The sequence below is a fragment of the Zingiber officinale genome, chromosome 7A, assembly GCF_018446385.1.
Source record: "Zingiber officinale cultivar Zhangliang chromosome 7A, Zo_v1.1, whole genome shotgun sequence".
In the NCBI taxonomy this organism is placed as follows: domain Eukaryota; kingdom Viridiplantae; phylum Streptophyta; class Magnoliopsida; order Zingiberales; family Zingiberaceae; genus Zingiber; species Zingiber officinale.
In genome coordinates, this window is record NC_055998.1 from 84,652,079 (window position 1) to 84,674,638 (window position 22,560).

Genomic DNA, 22,560 nt, shown 5'->3' on the forward strand with positions numbered 1-22,560 from the left:
CCCTGTGTTTAAGATATCGAATGTCCACTAATTAAGTGAGTTACTGACAACTCATTTAATTAATATCTTCATCCAAGAATAGTACCACTCAACCTTATCGTCATGTCGGACTAAATCCACCTGCAGGGTTTAACATGACAATCTTTATGTGCTCATCTTGGGGACATTATCAACCTAGATTACTAGGACACAATTTCCTTCTATAATCAACAACACACACTATAAGTAATATCATTTCCCAACTTATCGAGCTTATTGATTCATCGAACTAAATCTCACCCATTGATAAATTAAAGAAATAAATATCAAATATATGTGCTTGTTATTATATTAGGATTAAGAGCACACACTTCCATAATAACTGAGGTATTTGTTCCTTTATAAAGTCAGTATTAAAGAAACGACCTCAAATGGTCCTACTCAATACACTCTGAGTGTACTAGTGTAATTATATAGTCAAGATAAACTAATTCCTAATTACACTATGACCTTCCAATGGTTTGTTCCTTTCCATTTTGGTCATGAGCTACTGTTTAAAATTTATAAGGTATTGATAACATCATCTTCTGTATGTGACTCCATATATTATGTTATCTACAATATAAATTAATTGAACAACTACAAATGTAGATGATTTGACCAAATGTGATTCTTTATTCAAAATAAATGTTTACAAAATCTTAGGCTTTCAGTATACACTCTAACAGTAACCACCTTGTGTTAGCATTCGTTCTTTTCTTTTCCGTTGCGTTTTAATACTCGATACGTTTTAAATCGAACGAAATAGCCATGAGCGCTATTCACCCTCATTTACCACTTGTCGATCCAATAGTAGCAATAGTATAGTTTTTAACACATCTTCTAAAATCAGCAGCATCCTTGAAATTTTATCTTTCTCTATTGATCCTGTCTAAGACCTACGGAGATTATGCACTTGGTATGGTGGATGGTTGATTGACCAATTACAGAATACCTTTCGCTCTCCACAGAAGCTTCTTCTTCTAACCTGTGCACAAGGATACTAGCCAGTAAAACATCAGTGCCCAGAAACCAGGGGAGTCCCTGGTGAAGGCCCTCTAACACTTAAGTCACTCATCGTCCAAATGAGTGGATGAAGAACAATCAAAACGTATACGTGAAAGTAGAGTTGTAGATGTTGGTGAGCATACCTTCGTCACAGAGAGAACTCCCCTTTTTAATATCACTTTACGTAACCTCAACAATCATGAGATAGCAAAATGTGCCAGAGTTTGTTAAGCAGTTCACCATAATTGTTCGAGGAGTCTTTATTTTACCCACATATAAACCCCTTTTGTCATTTATAGCTTTTGTTAATATTGAAGTTGCCAAAGGAATATGCTATTATTATTGGTCTGCTGATGAGAGACATGATGGTCCCTGAAGAAGTTTCTAGAAGAATATTCTATGACACAAAGTTATTATTATGATAAGTTGTTAGGATATAGTCTGCTGAGCATAATCTGGCTAGTCCTTAAGCATGTCACCCTGTTTAGATGATGTTGTCAATCAAATATAATCTGGTCGGTCCTTAAGTCGGCCACCTTGTTAGGATGATGCCATTGACTGAATATAATCCGGTCAGTGCTTAAGCTGACCACCTTGTTAAGATGATGTTATCAGTTGAATATATCTCGATCAGTATTTAAGTCAGCTGCCTTATTAGGCTGACACTACAACAAAAAGGTTAAAAGACAACACCCCAAAGACAACGATTTTAAGAGAAACCGTTCCAAATTTGCTCAAAGATAACGATTTTTGACAAAACCGTTGTCTTTGAACTCCCTATTAAATATAAAAGACAATCATTTTATGAAAACTGTTGTCATTGAGCGACTTCTTTTTAAATCAACAACACTTTTTACAACAGTTTCTAAAATCATTGTCTTTAAGCATATTTTTAGGGGCTACGACAACAGTTTTGATAAAACTATTGTATTTGACTTTGGTTATTTTTCCCTCACAGTTTTGCTTTCCCTCTTTCCGAATATCTTTTCGGCGCCGTGTTTTCCCCTTCGTGTTCCTGAACCCTAGCCATTTTTCTTTCCCTCTCCTTATACAATCTCTTCACACCATCCTGTCGACCACACGACAGTGAGGGGCGCCGCCTCCGCTGGATCTTCCTCCACGACGGTGTGCTCTCCTCTCGTCAAGTTGTTAATCTAGTTGTTGTTCATGTCTTCGATCCATTCGCTTTTCCCCTTTAGAGTTTGGATTTTCCATCGTTTTCAGTGGTAAAAATTTCAACTTGTTTACATTTTTTTTCCCAGATCCTTAGATGGGAGCTCAACACAGCACAAGGCCACACAACCTAGCTATTGTAGATGTCGGCGCCGGCAGAGGAGATGGCCACGCACACCTCCCGTGTCTGGCGGAGCTGATATCTTACGAGGAGGACTGCCGCCTCGATCCCGAGCTTGAGACCTTCGACTCCACACTCCAGTAGTGCACCGGTCGCGCCATCTCCACCCTCACCGACGGCATCCAGGTATGTTCTCTCTCTCTCGATTCCCTCAGGGAGATCACCGGCTGCCTCCTCGAGATGAACTAGGAGGTGGTCAAGGTCACCCTCGACTGCAAGCGCGATGTGTGGAAGAACACCGAGCTCTTCGACCTCGTCGAGGATTACTTCCAGAACATCCTCCAAACTCTCAACTTCTGCACTACCCTCGAAAAGTGCCTCACTAAAGCTCACGACAACCAGCTCATCCTCCAAGTCGCACTGCAGCGCTTCGCCGAGGAGGAGGAGGACCACAAAGGTGACAATGCGAGGAACTCTCGTACTTTGACGGAGCTTAAGCGCTTCAAGGAAGTCGACGATCCCTTCACGAAAGAGTTCTTCAAGGCTTTCTAGTCCATCCACCACCATCAGCTCCAGATGCTTGACAAAATGTAGATGAGAAAGAACATGTTGACAAGAAGCTCAAATCCATCAACGCTTGGAGGAAAGTCTCGAGCATCATCTTCGTGGCCACATTGACCACCTTCTTGATCTGATCGATAGTTGTCGCTGCCATAGCTGCCCCGCCTGTTGCTATAGCTGTGGCCGCTGTTGTAGCCACCTAATTGTATCGATGGGGAAGTGGATCGATTCGCTGCTCAAGGATTATCAGAATGCTTTGATTAATTAAAAAATATTTAAATGTGCATTGTTCATTGATAATTTTTTGTTAACATAGGGATGCCAAGTTTTAGTTGAGATCCAAGTGTTTTTTTTTTAAAAAGTCATGAAGGGATGTTCAATCGAACTATCAGACTATTAGAAGTAGGTATCGAGCCAGTGTAAGTCCATTTGCATGTCTAAATATCATTTTGTTTCTCATTCAACCACCATATTTTATTATCATCTTTTTTATGCCAGATATGTATTTGATGGTCAACCTCCAGAGCTGAAGAAACAAGAACTTGCCAAAAGGCTAGTCTTTACAATTTTGTCATTGCCCCCCTCCTTTTTTTTGTTGCAAGATAATGATAATCTTTAAGCTTATTTTGTTCTTAGATATTCAAAGAGGGAAGATGCAACTAACGATCTGAACACGACAATTGTGGTCATTTCTTGTGCATAACAAGTACCTTTATTGGGACTCTTTAGTGTGCTAGAATTTCTTTTGCTGTCTTAGTTGGTTACATTTGTTGTTTGCAGACTGGTGATTTGGTGGGAATTGAAAAGTACAGCAAAAGGACTATCAAGGTAATCTTTGATATTGCTATTTTATTGGAAATTACCATGAGGATCTTGTTGATTATGATGCAATCAGCATGAAGTTAGCATGCTGATTATCTGTTTTCTTCATATGTAACTTAGAGTTTATTTAAATATATTTTGAACTTTCAAATTACTTTCTTGAAGAATTTGATTCCAGTAGCTGACTGTAGTGTTTTTTCACAGGTAACCAAGCAACATAATGAAGATTGTAAACATGACACAGTTTTGCTTTCTCTTGCAAACATTTCCTAAAGCTGCATGCAATTGCTTATAACAAAATGACTGAAAAACTGCTGAGGTTGCAATTCACTTAGTAATTTATGATAACGTCTAATGTTCATTTGATGGGGCTTCATTCAGTTCTCAAGACCATTACATCTCACGTGAATTTGTGCAAAATAAAAGTACTGGAGAGTTGAGCTTCTTGACATGTTTTATGAATTTTACTGGCTCTATAGGTATGTTCTCCCAAGTGATTCTTGAAAAGAGATTTAACTATTTAATTCTTTTGTGTCATCTTTCATTTAATTCATGTGGGGCAATTCCTTAGCAACTGTGATTTTGTCAACCTTTTGGCAAATGCATCTTACTGCAAACTAGTGTGTGTGTGAACATTTAAAGATCAACAAATATTTGTTCAGTCTAGAAAATGATGTTCACTGAGAATCTCATGGACTACTAGATCCTCAACTTCTTGATAGTTTTGTGCTATTGCTCATGTTCTATTGTGGAACTTTTATACACAGTATACTTTTTCTTTATCTTGCAGTGAGAGTCTTCACCAGCATTCAGGAAAATGCTCTAGTTAGTGGTATCTCACTGCTGCTTATTATCAATCCTAGTGGCTAGTTGCTTGGATGTAGACGCTCCTTTCGTCTCCTTACCTAAGTAGTCAATCTATTTGGTATACCTGCAATCAACACGATGACACTCCAATATGGATTAGTTCTGTTTTGTGCACAATCTAATTAGCATTGGTGACTAGTGACTTAGGTGGAGAAGCTCCAGTTCTTAAACTCTAGTTCATTTTTTTCTCCTTGGCTCAAGCCACATTAGAAGAGTAGTTAAAAAAATTAGAAGGGCAACAACTAAGCTGTAGCTCAGACACATTGTAGTACTTTCTCGTCTTCAATTTGTAAATTTCCCTTTTTATTCTTTTTATAGAAATTACAAAGATCAATATCTAAGACAACACTTGAGCGAATGTCTAATTTACTTGGATCGCTTCCAATCATTTCTCAGAAAGAGGAACTAAAAGGTATTACTAGAGACTTTTTCTTAAATATTTTTTTTATTTTGCAATCAAAAGTTGAGAGTTTCTTACCATTGACTGATAACCATTTTAGGTCTTTAGTGTTGTGTGATATGTCATTTATGCTTTGAAAATATTGGAATTCAATTGTCTTACAAATGGGGTATCTATATGTTTGTAGAACTGCAAAATGTTGTTGCTAATTTTGATGGCTAACAACCAGTTGGTTATTGCAGGAACAATGCGCAGGCAAAGCAGTGGCGTTGAACTAAATTCAAGGTTTTACAAACAAAAAGTCATCCTTATTTCATATGCGATAATATACAACCTTATTTTTTTTATTCATGTTTTTTTCTTTTTACAGTGGATCAGCATGCTCAACTAATATGCCAAAATTCCGAAGAAATGCCTCTGTTTCAACTGAGATGAACTGTCTGGGATCACATGCCTCTCTTGCTATTCCAGGTAGGGAAAAAAAAATAAAAGAAGGTCTTTGGTGAATCTACATGAGTCATTGCCTTGATAGAATTGTGTGGCTCTATGTGAAATTTATAGACTACTTGGTGTAGCTGTTAACTTGGTGCTTCTTGTTGCCTGTCTAGATTTTTGTGAAAATATATTATTCTGGTTCTTCATAGTTTTTGGTTGAATGCAGCTACTCTCAAGCAAACTACAAGCTGGTTCTTCATAGTTTTGTAATTTCTACTAAGTTTGATGAATACAACTCATTTTGTATATTTTAACTGGCATATTTTGGATTGAATGTCGTAAATATTTAGTTTTGTATTGGTGGTTTGCTTATATTAAAAAAAGATTGGTTGTTTGTTATTATCATATTACAACATGAATATTAAAGACAACGGTTAGAAATGTTGTAAAAAGTACGTAATCACAATGAATTTTTTTTTGTGAAAAGTGATAAAAGACAACGATTTTATCCATTATAAAACATATTAAAATTATATACCACAACGGTTTATAACTATTGTAAAATTTAAATCCACAACATTTTAAATTATCTACCACAATGGCTTATATCTGTTGCAAAAAGAGTCTACCACAACGATTATATCTATTATCGAAATTATCTACCACAACGGTTTTAAAGCGTTGTCATATTGTAACGCCCGAAAATTCTCAAAACTATTTTAGAATTATTCTAAGATTTTTCTGGAATTTTTATATATTTTTCCGGAATTTTCCGAGTATCGGAAGTAGCAAAAATAATTAGAACCGTAAAATAGCTTAGGCGGGAATCGAACCCGAGACCTATGGTTTACAGATAAGATTAGTAACCGGTGAACCCAGCAGGGCCGTGGTGAAAGAAAGGAGAACCAAATATATTTATATTAGAGTTGGGTTCAGTAAACCACTTAATATAAATAATAAACTTAAGTTGGAGTTGGGTTATTATTATTTTGGTTCGGCACCTTCTCCTTTCAAACCCTCACGCCGGCGCCCCTCTTCTTCTCCTCTTCCTCACGCACGGCACACCAAGCCCAAGGTCCATCGGTTCACCTTCCGGCGACGACTCCAACACGAAAGAACGCGAAGACGTGATCGATCGTCGAGAGGATCATCTCCACCGAACTCTGGCGAATAGAATCGTGAAATTACGATCAAGAGGTGAAACCCCTCACCGCATAGCTTCGTTTGATTGCATCAGATTTAGCTATATGCAAGCACATAGGGTGTGTTTAACCCTCCTGATTTAGATCTAGTTGAACCGAGTTCTCCAGTTGGAATTCTAGACGTTGTCCCAGAGGTGATCTCCCCACAGAGGAGAGTTGGAGCACACCGTGTTTGGTAAAATGTTAGTGTAGCTAAATACCACCTCGGTTATGTTTAATAGCTCAGTTAGATGCATTAGAAGCATTTAAACCAGCACATTAGTTTAGTTCAGTTCTATGGGACTACGGTCCATGGGTCGCCTCAGGTTCAGATAACCTAGCTCAGGTTGAGATAACCTAGAAAGCGATATCGCTATAGATATCGCTTTGGATTAGATATCCATGGGTTGGACTCCCACAGTCGTTCAGATAACCCAACTAAATTCGGGACTTGCAACCCGGGTCTAGTAGGGCCCAAACAACATGTTTAGTATTTTCACTTATTATGTATTAGATTTCAAAACTCAAAATCAATTATGCTAGTTGAGTTTGTTTCGACTGATTTAGTTTCAAGTTAGTATATTCACGGTGTTTATTTGGTTGCTTTGCCATGATTCAGTGCTTATGCCATGCTTATATGTTATGCCATGATTGTATGTTTATATGTCATGCCATGCTCAGTTTATTCAGTACATTCAACATATGTTTTAAACAGCATGATTTCAAAGCATATTTGCATCGTCGCATGTTTTTGTGAGGTAGATGGTTTCTTACTAAGCTTTTTGGCTTACAGATACTATTTTCCTTATACTGCAGATACAGGCAGAGGAAGCTGGAGGGCAATGCAAAGATGGTGGGTGTGTATGGAACTGGAATCAAAGGTCCTTAGGGGACGTAGCAAATTGAGCATCGGACTCTTTAGCATTTACTTTAGCAGTTTAGTTATTGGTTTGGGTTTTCATGTTCTAGGCACTTTTAGTTGTGTGTTGTCACGAATTCCTAAACTATGCCCTATGTTAAGTTAGATTACTAGTTTATGTCGTTAAAATGTTATTACATGTTGTTAGAATAGTTTATGATGCATTAATTAGATGTTAGCAGAAGTGTTGAAATCGAGTTCCGGGTGAAATCAGACTACGATCGGTCTCCCGGCCGATTAGGTTCGTCGATCGGCCGGGCCGATCCAGATCAAGATGTTATCAGATTCTTGCCTCGATCGGCCACCGATCGATCCTGATAGCGAATCCCCATTTCCGTGAACCGTGAGGATACAGTAGCACCGATCCGCCACAGAACCCGGAAATCGGGATTCGCTATCGATCGATCTGGCCGACCGATCCAGAGGATACAGACATCTGATCGGTCGGCCGACCGATCCAAGGATCGATCGGGAGACCGATCGAGTCCGATTTCACCCGGGAACTCTGATTTCCAACACTTTGGCGTGCCGAAACCCCACATAACATCTAACTAATGCATCATAAACTATTCTAACAACATGTAATAACATTTTAACGACATAAACTAGTAATCTAACTTAACATAGGGCATAGTTTAGGAATTCGTGACAACACACAACTAAAAGTGCCTAGAACATGAAAACCCAAACCAATAACTAAACTGCTAAAGTAAATGCTATAGAGTCCGATGCTCAATTTGCTACGTCCCCTAAGGACCTTTGATTCCAGTTCCATACACACCCACCATCTTTGCATTGCCCTCCAGCTTCCTCTGCTAGTCCATTTTCCTTTTTCCTGTATCTGCAGTATAAGGAAAATAGTATCTGTAAACAAAAACATGCGACGATGCAAATATGCTTTGAAATCATGCTGTTTAAAACATATGCTGAATGTACTGAATAAACTGAGCATGGCATGGCATATAAGCATACAATCATGGCATAACATATAAGCATGGCATAAGCACTGAATCATGGCAAAGCAACCAAATAAACACTGAACTGAATATAGCTAAACTAACTGAAACTAAATCTGTAACTGGAAACAAACTCAACTAGCATAATTGATTTTGAGTTTTGAAATCTAATACATAATAAGTGAAAATACTAAACATGCTGTTGGGCCCGGCAACTGTACTTGCTGTGCGCGCATCCCTACTAGACCCGGGGTTGCAAGTCCCGAATTTAGCAGGGTTGTCTAGGCTATCTGAACCTAGGGACGACTGTGGGAGTCCAACTAGGTTATCTGAACTTGAGCTAGGTTATCTGAACCTAGAGGCGACTGTGGGAGCCCACCCATTGGACCGTAGTCCCATAGAACTGAACTAAACTAATGTGCTGGTTTAAATGCTTCTAATGCATCTAACTGAGCTATTAAACATAACTGAGGTGGTATTTAGCTACACTAACATTTTACCGAACACTTGCTCCAACTCTCCTCTAATAGGAGAATGTCCGGCCCGCCTAGAGGTGTTCAACTAGATCCCTAAATCCTCGAGGAGGGTTTAAACACACCCTATGTGCCAAAAACCTGATATAGCTAAATCTAACATGCAATCAAACGAAAGCTATTATACTGCAGGTGAGGGGTTTCACCTTGATCGTAATTTCTTCGACGATCCGATCACGTCTTCGCGTTCCTCTCGCGGAGAAGAACCTCTTTCGTGTTGGAGTCGTCACCGGAAGGTGAACCGATGGACCTTGGGCTTGGTGTGCCGTGCGTGAGGAAGAGGAGAAGAAGAGGGGCGCCGGCGTGAGGGTTTGAAAGGAGAAGGTGCCGAACCAAAATAATAATAACCCAACTCCAACTTAAGTTTATTATTTATATTAAGTGGTTTACTGAACCCAACTCTAATATAAATATATTTGGTTCTCCTTTCTTTCAGCACGGCCCTGCTGGGTTCACCGGTTACTAATCTTATCTGTAAACCATAGGTCTCGGGTTCGATTTGTTGGTTGCTACTCGGAAAACCTATAGGTTCCACTGTACAAAAATTTTGTACAAAGGTCTGAACCTTTTCCTAGCTACCATGTGTTCTTTTAAATTAAATTTTGGATCGCCTGCGGAACTTAACACGTTTGATCCAAAACTTAATTTATTTGTTCTTTTAGGTTTTGACTTGGATCTCCTGCGGAACTTAACACGTTCGACCTAAGTCTCCTTAAGTTATTAATTCCATTAAATATTAATTTCCATAAAAGGTTCCCAGTACTGACGTGGCGAGGCACATGGTCTTCTTGGATATGGGAGCAACCACCACCGACTAGACAAAACCTTTAATAGAAAGCTAATATTTAATTTCCTAAAATAACTTTAGGTTAACCAAAGAGAACAATCAAATCACAAGGAAAAGAAAGAAACAAAAGAACACAACTTCGAAAAAACATATTCGAAATTCTAGAACGTAAGCCTCTTGTATTTGGTATTATTTCCATAAATAACTAGCATGATGCGGAAATAAAATTTACTAGTTATACCTTGTAGAAAAACCTCTTGATCTTCTACCGTATTCCTCTTCTAACCTCGGACGTTGTGTCACGCCCCCAGGTAGTCCCTGTCCGAAGAAATTTCGGCAGCATCTCCCCTGTACGGCGGACAATATGAATCTCAGTATACATATATCTATACCTCGGCCACACTCGGCCGGAACAATACAATACAAATAAGAAACAACCACGCAGTTTATATCAATATTCCACACAGCTCAACATATAATCAGTCCACGCAGTTTAATAAGGAAGAACGATATAAAACCAACGAAGATATACGTACACATCCTACTCCACTACAACGAAGAAAACAAATCCACGACGTAGTGTGAAAATCTGCAGCGGAAAACAAAAGCAGCAAACCCAAAGGTTCGACATAAAGTCCACAATACAAACCCACAATACAAGTATACGTATAAAAGCGAATACAGAAAACGATATCTAGAAATCCTCGCGACCAAGGGGCTAGCGACTGGAATCTCTCCTGACGGCCTCAACCTGAAAAATAGTAACAACGGGGTGAGTTCAAGAACTCAGCAGGTAAACCAATAGACATGTACATCAATATATATCTACCAGTAATAACCTAAGGTACAGTCTCCTAAACCATATGATCAATAGTACAGTTCTCTAACCATACAATCTATATAGTACAGTCTCCTAAGTATAACAGGTATGCAAGACTAAATAAACTGCAGTAACCAACAATAAGCATGCAATACAATATACTGCAAGAATATAAAAAGTGCATAACTGAAATAAACTGTACTCACCTGCGAGGCTCGGGCGAATGATCGTGGAGCATACACAGATAAAAATAGTCGAGCAAAAGCATATAACCTGTATGCATGTCAATCATATGCAATCACCAAAATGCATCAATCATAAATAATGCAATCTGTGCATATGATGCAAATGACATGTCCTGGTCACCCCTACTGCCATGCTCAGCCGTCTCACACACAATGGTGAGACCGAGTGGGTAGGGCTGTGACAACCGTGCACTCTGCCGTCACCACCCCTGATGAGTGACCGAGTGGACGGGATGCTGTCGAAGTACACCTATCCTCCTGCCTCAAACATAGTGAGGGAGCGTAACGCTCTCATCTCCCGGTACGCAATGACGGGGAGGGACCCCAGTGTGCTACCACGCTCCTGTCACGCTACCCATGAGCGTCCTAGCGGAGCACTACCGGGCAATCTACCCTACACACCCTGAGTGTTGTGCCACTACCCATGCAGTGAACACGTTGTGTGTCGGTCCATGTAGCCGACCGACGAGCTCAACAATAATGGAGTCGTCAATCGCCCAGCATGCAATCATGCAATATGGTGCATGCGGCTACAGTATGTCATACCTGAACATAGCCTCCTCCATATATGTGTGTGCCCAAAAGGTAAACGCATATATATAACCATGATATAAACAGCATAAATCCAAAGACATCACATATAACAATGATGTAAGTATCATAAATCCAAGAGCATGTATCACACATGTAAAGCAACTAATCCAGTAGAGTAAAGCACTATAGATATGCATCTCTATGAACATATATACACATGGCAAGAGATAAAATATCCAATCCTGAAGTAAAGCAACTAGCAGATGAAGCATGTGATAGGTATCAACTAGCTAAGCCCAAGGGGGAGAATAATCTACTATCTACCACTAGTAAAAATATATAAGCTACACATATCATAAGACATTATCAAAAGATAAGTCAGAGGGTACCCGCCTCCAATAGAAGGTAGAATCAATCCAAATCCAAGTCGAGACGCCTGTCTCGAATCGTCCTGTGTCAAACACGATAAATATTTTATTTAGCTAAATCCAAATGAATAGCTAAATAAAATCCCTAAAACTAAATTAGGGTAAAACCCTAATCACACAACCTCAATCTACATAATTAAATCTAATGGTTAATTAGGGTTAGTTACCTAATCCCTAATCACCAATTAGATTAGAAATCCAATCTTAGATTAAATCCAATAGTTGACTAGGGTTAATTGTCTTAACCCTAATCATTCCATTAATTTAATCTAAGCAATTAAATCTAATCACAATCAACATAACCCTAATTCATCCACAACAGGCATAACCATCTAAAATAACCAAACTACATGATGATCTACAACTAAGATCAATTATCCTATTCCTTACCTCAAATCTAAGGTGATCACCAGTAGATCACAATCAAAGGTGTTGCTGCCGGTTAGGGAAAGCTGCTGGATACACCTCAAAGATCACAACTCCAGCATCACAGCAACAGAACCTCACTGGATTGGATTCAATCGGATCAAGAATCAACAATTCAACACATCAATCCTAATTCAACAACATGTATCAATTACTCCTCAACATACCTCAATTGAGCTGTTGGAAAACAAAGTGATCTGCTGGACCAGACAGGATCCTCAATTAGCAACCGCTGTTGATTGTTGAAACCAAAGGAGCTACTGGTTGAGGTGCTGCCGGAACCACAATTCCAGATCCACAGGACACTCAACCTCACTGGAAATCAATTGGATCACAGTGGAATCAAGCAGGAAGACTACTGATCAAGCATCAACACCTGAAGTCTCTGCCCTACAGCCCAAGCACCACTCACTGGTCTCAACCTCTTCAACCGAATTCCCCACTCAGCCGCAAGAAGAGGAGGACCAATCTGATCGGGAGAAAAATCCAGCACAAGACGAGTCAATACCGAAATAAGAACCCTAATCTAGCTAGAATCCATGAATCAGCATAGATCTAACGAAGCCTTACCTCTCTAGATCACCTCCCGATGGCATCACTGTCTGATTCGGCTAGAGAAGACGCAGATCGCTCCATGGATAACTAGAGGAAGATGGACGAGGGAGTCGGTAGGTTGGGAGATGACACGAACCTTGTTCCTCACCGTGCCCTAGCCACCAAGGGTTGTCGTTCGGCCGCAAGAACCACCGGAGCAGAGACCCCTCGGCCGAAGGCAGCCTGGTCTTCCTCGGCACCGTCAAGATCCGGCGACGAGCTCCTCAGGATAGTCGGCGAAGGCGAGAGAAATCGAGAGAGATCGGGCGAGAGGAAGAAGAGAGGATTCGGCTCAAGGAGGAACCGAGAGAGGGAGTCGGGGGAAGAAGAGGAAATCGTAGTGAAGAGGAGGGTCGGGTTCGGCGTTTTGGAGAAATAAAAAGAAAATGAAAATGTTTTATAAATAAAACATTTCCTCCATTAAACGGTATCCCCAAACAAGCTTTATCCGCGCCCGAAATTAATCCCTCAAAACTCGTCGTACGAGCTCCGAAAAATTCCCAGAAAACTTCTAAAAATTCCGGAAAAATTCTATAAGGCTATTTCTCAAATAACCCTATTAATTAAATTTTCCGAGATCTCACACGTTGTGTGGGCAACGATCTTCCGAGACGAGAAACCACCAATCATCTTCTTCTCCTCCTAGCTAGGTTCGGCCAACAAAGAGGAAGCTTCACCAAGGAAGAAAAACAAAATACTAACCAAGCTCCAAGAGATGCTAGCTTTCTCTCCTTCTTCTTCTTCTTCTCCGAGTAGTATCCGGCCACCACAAGAGCTCCAATAGAAGGGTAGGGTTCGGCCACCACAAGAGGAAGAGAGGGAGAGGTTGGCCGGCCACACCAAGGAACAAAAGAGGGAGAGGATTAATAGATGTTGTGTCTTGTGAAGGCACCCTCACCCCTTCTTTTATATTCCTTGGCCTAGGAAAATTAGGAAATTTAATTACAATAAATTTTCCTTAATTTCCTTGACATGATTTAATTGAGAGAAATAAAATAAAATTTCCCCAATTAATTTCAAGTGGCCGGCCACATTATTGGAAAACAAAAGAGGACAAGTTTTAATCAACAATTAAAACTTCCTAATTTGTTTCCGGAAATTTTAAAAAATAAAATTTCTCTTTAAAATCTCTTCATGGTTGATAAAAGGAAATTTCTATAATTTTAATTTTATCAACATGTGAATAATTTTTAAAGAAAAAATAAAACATCTCTCAATCTACAAATAAGGAAAGAGATCTAATCTCTTTCTTTAATCTTTTGTAGATCTTTTACAAGAGAGATATTTTAATTTTAATTCTCTTTAAAATATATCTTCCACATAATAATAAAAATTAAAATTAAATTTCTTTTTAATTTTATTTGGCCGGCCCTACTAGCTTGGGTTCAAGCTAGGGCCGACCACCCAATTTTATACCTAGGCCGGCCCTAGCTTGGTTCCCAAGCTAGCTTGGCCGGCCCCTATTGGGTGGGTATAGAAGGTGGGTATAGGTGGGTATAGAACTCTATAAATAAGAGGCTACGATAGGGACCGAGAGGAGGAATTGGTTTTGGTCTCCCGATAAAATTAAGCATCCCGTGTTCGCCCCGAACACACAACTTAATTTTATCAATGATAATTCATTCCACTAGAGAACTATCATTGAACTACCGCACCAATCCCAAATTACATTTTTGGGCTCCTTCTTATTATGAGTGTGTTAGTCTCCCTGTGTTTAAGATATCAAATGTCCACTAATTAAGTGAGTTACTGACAACTCATTTAATTAATATCTAAGTCCAAGAGTAGTACCACTCAACCTTATCGTCATGTCGGACTAAGTCCACCTGCAGGGTTTAACATGACAATCCTTATGAACTCCTCTTGGGGACATTATCAACCTAGTATCTCTAGGACACAGTTTCCTTCTATAATCAACAACACACACTATAAGTGATATCATTTCCCAATTTATCGGGCTTATTGATTCATCGAACTAAATCTCACCCATTGATAAATTAAAGAAATAAATATCAAATATATGTGCTTGTTATTATATTAAGATTAAGAGCACACACTTCCATAATAACCGAGGTCTTTGTTCCTTTATAAAGTCAGTATAAAAGAAACGACCTCAAATGGTCCTACTCAATACACTCTGAGTGTACTAGTGTAATTATATAGTCAAGATAAACTAATACCTAATTACACTACGACCTTCTAATGGTTTGTTCCTTTCCATTCTGGTCGTGAGCTACTGTTTATAATTTACAGGGTACTGATAACATCATCTTCTGTGTGTGACACCACACACCATGTTATCTACAATATAAATTAATTGAACAACTACATTTATCATAAATGTAGATATTTGACCAATGTGATTCTTATTTCTAGATAAATGTTTATACCAAAAGCTAGGCTTTTAGTATACACTCTAACAATCTCCCACTTATACTAAAAGACTAAGCTGCCATATCTGCTGCCATACATCTGATTCCCAACCTTTCAACATGTCCATCAAAAGCTCTCGCCTTAAGGATCTTAATGAAAAAAATCTATAGGTCATCATCTGATGCATTCTAGGCAGCAACAACTTCTCCTCGTTTATACGATTTCTCGTATTGGGTGGTACTTGCGCTCTATTGTGTTTACTTGCCTTTATAGACTTATGGTTTCTTCGAGTTTGCTATTGCACCAATATTATTACAATAAATTGTAATAATCTTTGGACAAACCTGAAATCATATCTAAGTCTATCTTGAGGTTATTGAGTCATTCAGCTTTTATGGCTACCTCAGAGGCTTGCCATATACTAAACTTCTATGGTGGAGTCCAGAAAAACACCTATGCTTATCACTCTTCCATAGTTATGACTTTACCTCCTAAAGTAAATACAAAACCCCGAGGTTGACTTATTATTGTCCCTATCCGATTGGAAGTCAAAATCCATGCAACCCACAAGGACCAAATTAACTGCCTTGTAAGCTAGCATATAATCTCTAGTGCATCTAAGGTACTTCAATATATGCTTTACTGCAGTCCACTGTCCTTGTCCAGAGTTACTTTGATATCTGCCAACTATGCCCTTGGCAAAACAGATTTCTTATCTCGTGCATTAGCTTCCGACAGCCGAAGCATAAAGAACTGCCTTTATTTCCTTTATCTCCTTTAATGTCTACAGAGACATATCTTTAGATAAAGTTACTCCATCCTGAAAAGGTAAGAAACCTTTCTTGGAGTTTTGCATGCTTTAAAACGAGCAAGGATTTTTCCGATGTATGAAGCTTGGGATAAGTAAAAATATTCTTTTCTTGCGATCCCTTATTACTTTGATCTCAAGAATATATATACATTCTCCCAAGTCCTTTATATCTAATTGTTTGGACAACCATACCCTTACTTCTGACAACATTTTGATATTGTTTCCAACTACCAAAAATGTTATCTACGTATAGTACAAGAAATACCACCACGCTTCCATCACACCTTTTGTATACACAAGACTTATCCGGTTACTAAATAAATCCATAGGTCTGAATTACTTTGATAAACCGGATGTTCCAAGACCTTGAAGCTTTGCCTCAGTCCATAGACTGATTGAGCTTTACACAAGATACTCTTAGCCCTTTGCAATGAACCCTTCTGGTTGCTTTATATGGATGCTTTCTTCAAGACTTCCATTAAGGAATACTTTCTTGACATCCACTTGCCAAATAGATAAAAGAATCCAGATAGACTTAAGCATGGCTACCAGTAAAAAAAATTTCCTTTTTCATCAAGCCTTGCTTTGAAGGTTTCAACCTTCCTGTCTATCCCTCTTTTCCTATTATAGACCTTTTACACCCAAAGGCTTTTACACCACTTGGTGGTTCTATAAGCTTCCATATTTTATTAGAATACATATATTCTAATTCTATTATTCATTACTCTTTGCCAAGATGCTGCATATTTATCTTGGAGTGCTTCGTCATATGTCCGGAGATCAGGTTTATGTCCTTCAGGGATCGAGTCCAAAAACTCTCCCAAAACATGAACCTATTTAGGTTGCCTAACAACCCTCCCACTATGACAAGACACTTTATGCAATTGTGTATCATTTGTGATACGTGTTGCAGTTTTCTTGTGGTATCTCATCTTGTACAGTTGGTACTAGGTTAGACATGTCCTTTATTATTTCCTTAAGAACAAATTTACTTATGAGCACTTGGTTCATTATATAGTCCTTTTCTAAAAATCAGTCATTGATGCTAACAATGACCTTCTGATTTTTAAGACTATAAACCTACTTTTGTTTATCTAGGATAACTTACAAACAAGTGAACTCCTATCCAACTTATCATTGTCTCTCTTTAACATATGTGCTGGATTACCCGAATCCGAATATGCTTCAAAATAGGTTTTCACCTATTCAGCAATTTCTATATGAGTAGAGAGTTCTAACTTGGAAGGTACTATGTTCACTTTCATTTTTGAGTTTATCCTTAAAACAAATTTGGTAATTTTCTGAATAACTCATCATCTATCTAATTATTCCATAAGAGTCCTTTACCTTCTTTCTACTACACCATTCTGTTGGGGTGTACCAGATGCAGTTAGTTGGGATTGAAATCCAACTTCTGATAAGTGACTCCTAAAATCTCTCAAGAGGCACTTGCCACTACGATCTTCCATAGTGACTTTTTACTTTAACATTTCTCCGCATCAACCTTGTAATCTTTGAACTAATCAAAGTACTTAGTCTTGCGGTACATTAAGTAAATTTATTTGTATCTTGAATAGTTGTCTATTAAATAGACAAAATATTCAATACTACCTCTTGTCTGGATAGTCATAGGATCACACAAATCGAATGAACCGCTTTCAACATATCTTTGACTCCATACCCCTTGGACTTAAAAGCTTCTTGGTTATTTTCCTTCCAAGTAAGACTCGTAGGTTGGAAAGATTTCCACTACCAATGAACCCAAAAGTTCATCAGCTACCAATGAATCCTACTCAAGTATAACCTAGCTTTAGATGCCAAAGATATAATTGGTTCATTTCCGAAGGTTGCTTTCTCTTAAAATTAGAAGATGTGTTACTAATTTCCATTTGTTGCATCGTGGGAGTTTATTGGATTATAAATTGTCAACCATCATACCAGAATAGATAACTTTCCTATTTTTCTTGATAACAACTTTGTTATCAAAATAGACATAATATCTATAATAGTTTAGAAACTGAAATCAGGTTCTTTCTAAACTTGGTACGTAAAGACAATTACTTAAAATCCATATTTTATTCTTATCAAAGGATAAACATCTCCCACTGCAACAGCTGCCACTTTTACAGTAGTGCCCATGTGGATGGTGATTTACCTTTCATTTAGTTGTCGGGTTTCCTGGAACCCTGCAATGAATTGCAGACATGATTAATGGCATCTTGTATCTACACTCCAGGTTCTGGTAGATAACACCACTAGACATGTTTCAACTAATGAATTAAATACACCTAAATTGTTCTTAGTTCTAAGAAGACAGTCTACCTTAATGTCCAAGTCCTATTTCCAATCATTACAATTGGGACTACTAAGTCTTTTCTATAGTATGACTACTAGGGATTGACAAACATCCTAAGAATCACAAAAATATTTGGTCAAGATCAACTCCTTAAAATCTCCATGAATTTTGTGTATACAAAATCGAAGAGGAGATTTTATTCATTAATTTTATTATCTCGTCAACTTTACTTTATAACGAATAAAATTAATAGTTGATCTGTCTTTGATCAAATATTTGGTCAAAACTCTTTGAATTTAAAATAACATTGATTCCTCAAACAATATTATTTAAATTCACCAACACCTCAAACACCGTGAATTTTGCATGCCACGTTAGTGTGGACGTATACAAATTCATCATTTGTAAGAGGAGGGTTTTACCCATTAACTATCTTGTCAACGTATCTTTATGACAAATAAAATTATCTCAAACACCGTTAATTTTGTATGCCACGTTAGTGTGGACGTATACAAAATCAATCATTTGTAAGAGGGGTTTTAACCCTTTAATTTTATTATCTTGTCAACCTAGTTTTATGACAAATTAATAGTTGGTTTCATTTGGTCACACAAATAATAGCAGTGACTCCGATGGGGAGGATACTATTAGATGTGTCTAAGTGTATACCATTACTTGACACTAAGTCCATTAATAAGATTATGCCCCTTCCGTTGGGGAAGATCACACGCTCTTAATTAACTTCCTATAGTCATCCAAAAATGGAAGTCTGTTCTAGTGATCCACAAACAAGCTCATCCGTTATGGAGGAAGGCACTCAGAGCCAACGCGCAAACTTGTTTGCATCACTTACAAACCAGTAATGGAGACCATGGGATTTATTTAAAAATCCCTCTCCCACTTAGTTATTTATAAACGAGGAATTTTAACTATGCTAGCCTACTAGTCATGTATACTAACATGCACACACAGCACAATATAAAAGCAATAAATAGAAAATCTAATTTTCAACTATTATGACTTTTATCTCTAATTGTCCTCCGTGTGTTGTCATCCCAAGCTGCTGCCATATTTGGCCACCGCCACCGGGTCTAGCTGTCGCATCCATCTTGCTCCTAGTTCCGCTGCGCCTCTGGTCCTTAGAAGGTTCCACGCTTTGCAAGATTCGATCCGCGACATAAATAGAATTTTACATTTTGATCCTATATTCCATAAAAGGAATGTACATGTATCTAGATCAAAAATAAAATCCTAATAAAACTAAATACAGCTCCTGCTATATTTTAATACAATCATGCACACACAGATAAATGCCCTTGACATGTCCAAGGGTCCAATCACACACATAATAACTAAAAGCTATAATAGTTGGATCCTGCATCCACAAAGTTAGCACATCCTACTATTAACCTGCCTAAATTATGTATGACATGTGCATAATTAAACTAAATACCAAATACACAGAGGCAAAACCTAGCTCTGATACCAATTGTTGGTTGCTACTCGGAAAACCTATAGGTTCCACTGTACAAAAATTTTGTACAAAGGTCTGAACCTTTTCCTAGCTACCATGTGTTCTTTTAAATTAAATTTTGGATCGCCTGCGGAACTTAACACGTTTGATCCAAAACTTAATCTATTTGTTCTTTTAGGTTTTGACTTGGATCTCCTGCGGAACTTAACACGTTCGACCCAAGTCTCCTTAAGTTATTAATTCCATTAAATATTAATTTCCATAAAAGGTTCCCAGTACTGACGTGGCGAGGCACATGGTCTTCTTGGATATGGGAGCAACCACCACCGACTAGACAAAACCTTTAATAGAAAGCTAATATTTAATTTCCTAAAATAACTTTAGGTTAACCAAAGAGAACAATCAAATCACAAGGAAAAGAAAGAAACAAAAGAACACAACTTCGAAAAAACATATTCGAAATTCTAGAACGTAAGCCTCTTGTATTTGGTATTATTTCCATAAATAACTAGCATGATGCGAAATAAAATTTACTAGTTATACCTTGTAGAAAAACCTCTTGATCTTCTACCGTATTCCTCTTCTAACCTCGGACGTTGTGTGGGCAACGATCTTCCGAGACGAGAAACCACCAATCATCTTCTTCTCCTCCTAGCTAGGTTCGGCCAACAAAGAGGAAGCTTCACCAAGGAAGAAAAACAAAATACTAACCAAGCTCCAAGAGATGCTAGCTTTCTCTCCTTCTTCTTCTTCTTCTCCGAGTAGTATCCGGCCACCACAAGAGCTCCAATAGAAGGGTAGGGTTCGGCCACCACAAGAGGAAGAGAGGGAGAGGTTGGCCGGCCACACCAAGGAACAAAAGAGGGAGAGGATTAATAGATGTTGTGTCTTGTGAAGGCACCCTCACCCCTTCTTTTATATTCCTTGGCCTAGGAAAATTAGGAAATTTAATTACAATAAATTTTCCTTAATTTCCTTGACATGATTTAATTGAGAGAAATAAAATAAAATTTCCCCAATTAATTTCAAGTGGCCGGCCACATTATTGGAAAACAAAAGAGGACAAGTTTTAATCAACAATTAAAACTTCCTAATTTGTTTCCGGAAATTTTAAAAAATAAAATTTATCTTTAAAATCTTTTCATGGTTGATAAAAGGAAATTTCTATAATTTTAATTTTATCAACATGTGAATAATTTTTAAAGAAAAAATAAAACATCTCTCCAATCTACAAATAAGGAAAGAGATCTAATCTCTTTCTTTAATCTTTTGTAGATCTTTTACAAGAGATATTTTAATTTCAATTCTCTTTAAAATATATCTTCCACATAATAATAAAAATTAAAATTAAAATTTATTTTTAATTTATTTTGGTCGGCCCCTCTAGCTTGGGTTCAAGCTAGGGCCGGCCACCCCAATTTATACCTAGGCCGGCCCTAGCTTGGTTCCCAAGCTAGCTTGGTCGGCCCCCTATGGGTGGGTATAGAAGGTGGGTATAGGTGGGTATAGTACTCTATAAATAAGAGGCTACGATAGGGACCGAGAGGAGGAATTGGTTTTGGTCTCCCGATAAAATTAAGCATCCTGTGTTCGCCCCGAACACACAACTTAATTTTATCAATAATAATTCATTCCACTAGAGAACTATTATTGAACTACCGCACCAATCCCAAATTACATTTTTGGGCTCCTTCTTATTATGAGTGTGTTAGTCTCCCTGTGTTTAAGATATCAAATGTCCACTAATTAAGTGAGTTACTGACAACTCATTTAATTAATATCTAAGTCCAAGAGTAGTACCACTCAACCTTATCGTCATGTCGGACTAATTCCACCTGCAGGGTTTAACATGACAATCCTTATGAGCTCCTCTTGGGGACATTATCAACCTAGTATCTCTAGGACACAGTTTCCTTCTATAATCAACAACACACACTATAAGTGATATCATTTCCCAATTTATCGGGCTTATTGATTCATCGAACTAAATCTCACCCATTGATAAATTAAAGAAATAAATATCAAATATATGTGCTTGTTATTATATTAAGATTAAGAGCACACACTTCCATAATAACCGAGGTCTTTGTTCCTTTATAAAGTCAGTATAAAAGAAACGACCTCAAATGGTCCTACTCAATACACTCTGAGTGTACTAGTGTAATTATATAGTCAAGATAAACTAATACCTAATTACACTACGACCTTCTAATGGTTTGTTCCTTTCCATTCTGGTCGTGAGCTACTGTTTATAATTTATAAGGTACTGATAACATCATCTTCTGTGTGTGACACCACACACCATGTTATCTACAATATAAATTAATTGAACAACTACATTTATCATAAATGTAGATATTTGACCAATGTGATTCTTATTTCTAGATAAATGTTTATACCAAAAGCTAGGCTTTTAGTATACACTCTAACACGATTCCCGCCTAAGCTATTTTACGGTTCTAATTATTTTTGCTACTTCCGATACTCGAAAAATTCCGGAAAAATATCTAAAAATTCCAGAAAAATCTTAGAATAATTCTAAAATAGTTTTGAGAATTTTCGGGCGTTACAATCCCCCATACCTTATAAAAAGTTCGTCCTCGAACTTAGAACAATTCTGGGTACTTCTGTCTCATGCTGGCCTCTGTCTCCCAAGTCGCCTTTGCTGCTGTGTGATTTTGCCAGCTGACTTTGACTAATGGTACTTCCTTGTTCCGTAATTTCTTTACTGCTCGGTCTATTATCTGAATAGGCCGACTGTCATAGCTGAGATCATCA

General features: G+C 38.0%; 1 long non-coding RNA gene and 1 pseudogene across 1 annotated transcript; one reads left to right on the forward strand and one right to left on the reverse strand.

Annotated features, from left to right (window-relative positions):
- The first annotated feature begins 2,296 nt into the window (after nucleotides 1-2,296).
- LOC121999484 lies at nucleotides 2,297-3,149 on the forward strand (annotated as a pseudogene).
- A 9,054-nt stretch (nucleotides 3,150-12,203) lies between these two features.
- LOC122000227 lies at nucleotides 12,204-12,882 on the reverse strand. Its single transcript, XR_006117036.1, has 3 exons — nucleotides 12,805-12,882; nucleotides 12,402-12,703; nucleotides 12,204-12,314 (listed from the first exon to the last, which is right to left on the reverse strand). It is a non-coding gene; the product is annotated as an uncharacterized LOC122000227 (long non-coding RNA).
- Nucleotides 12,883-22,560: the final 9,678 nt, after the last annotated feature.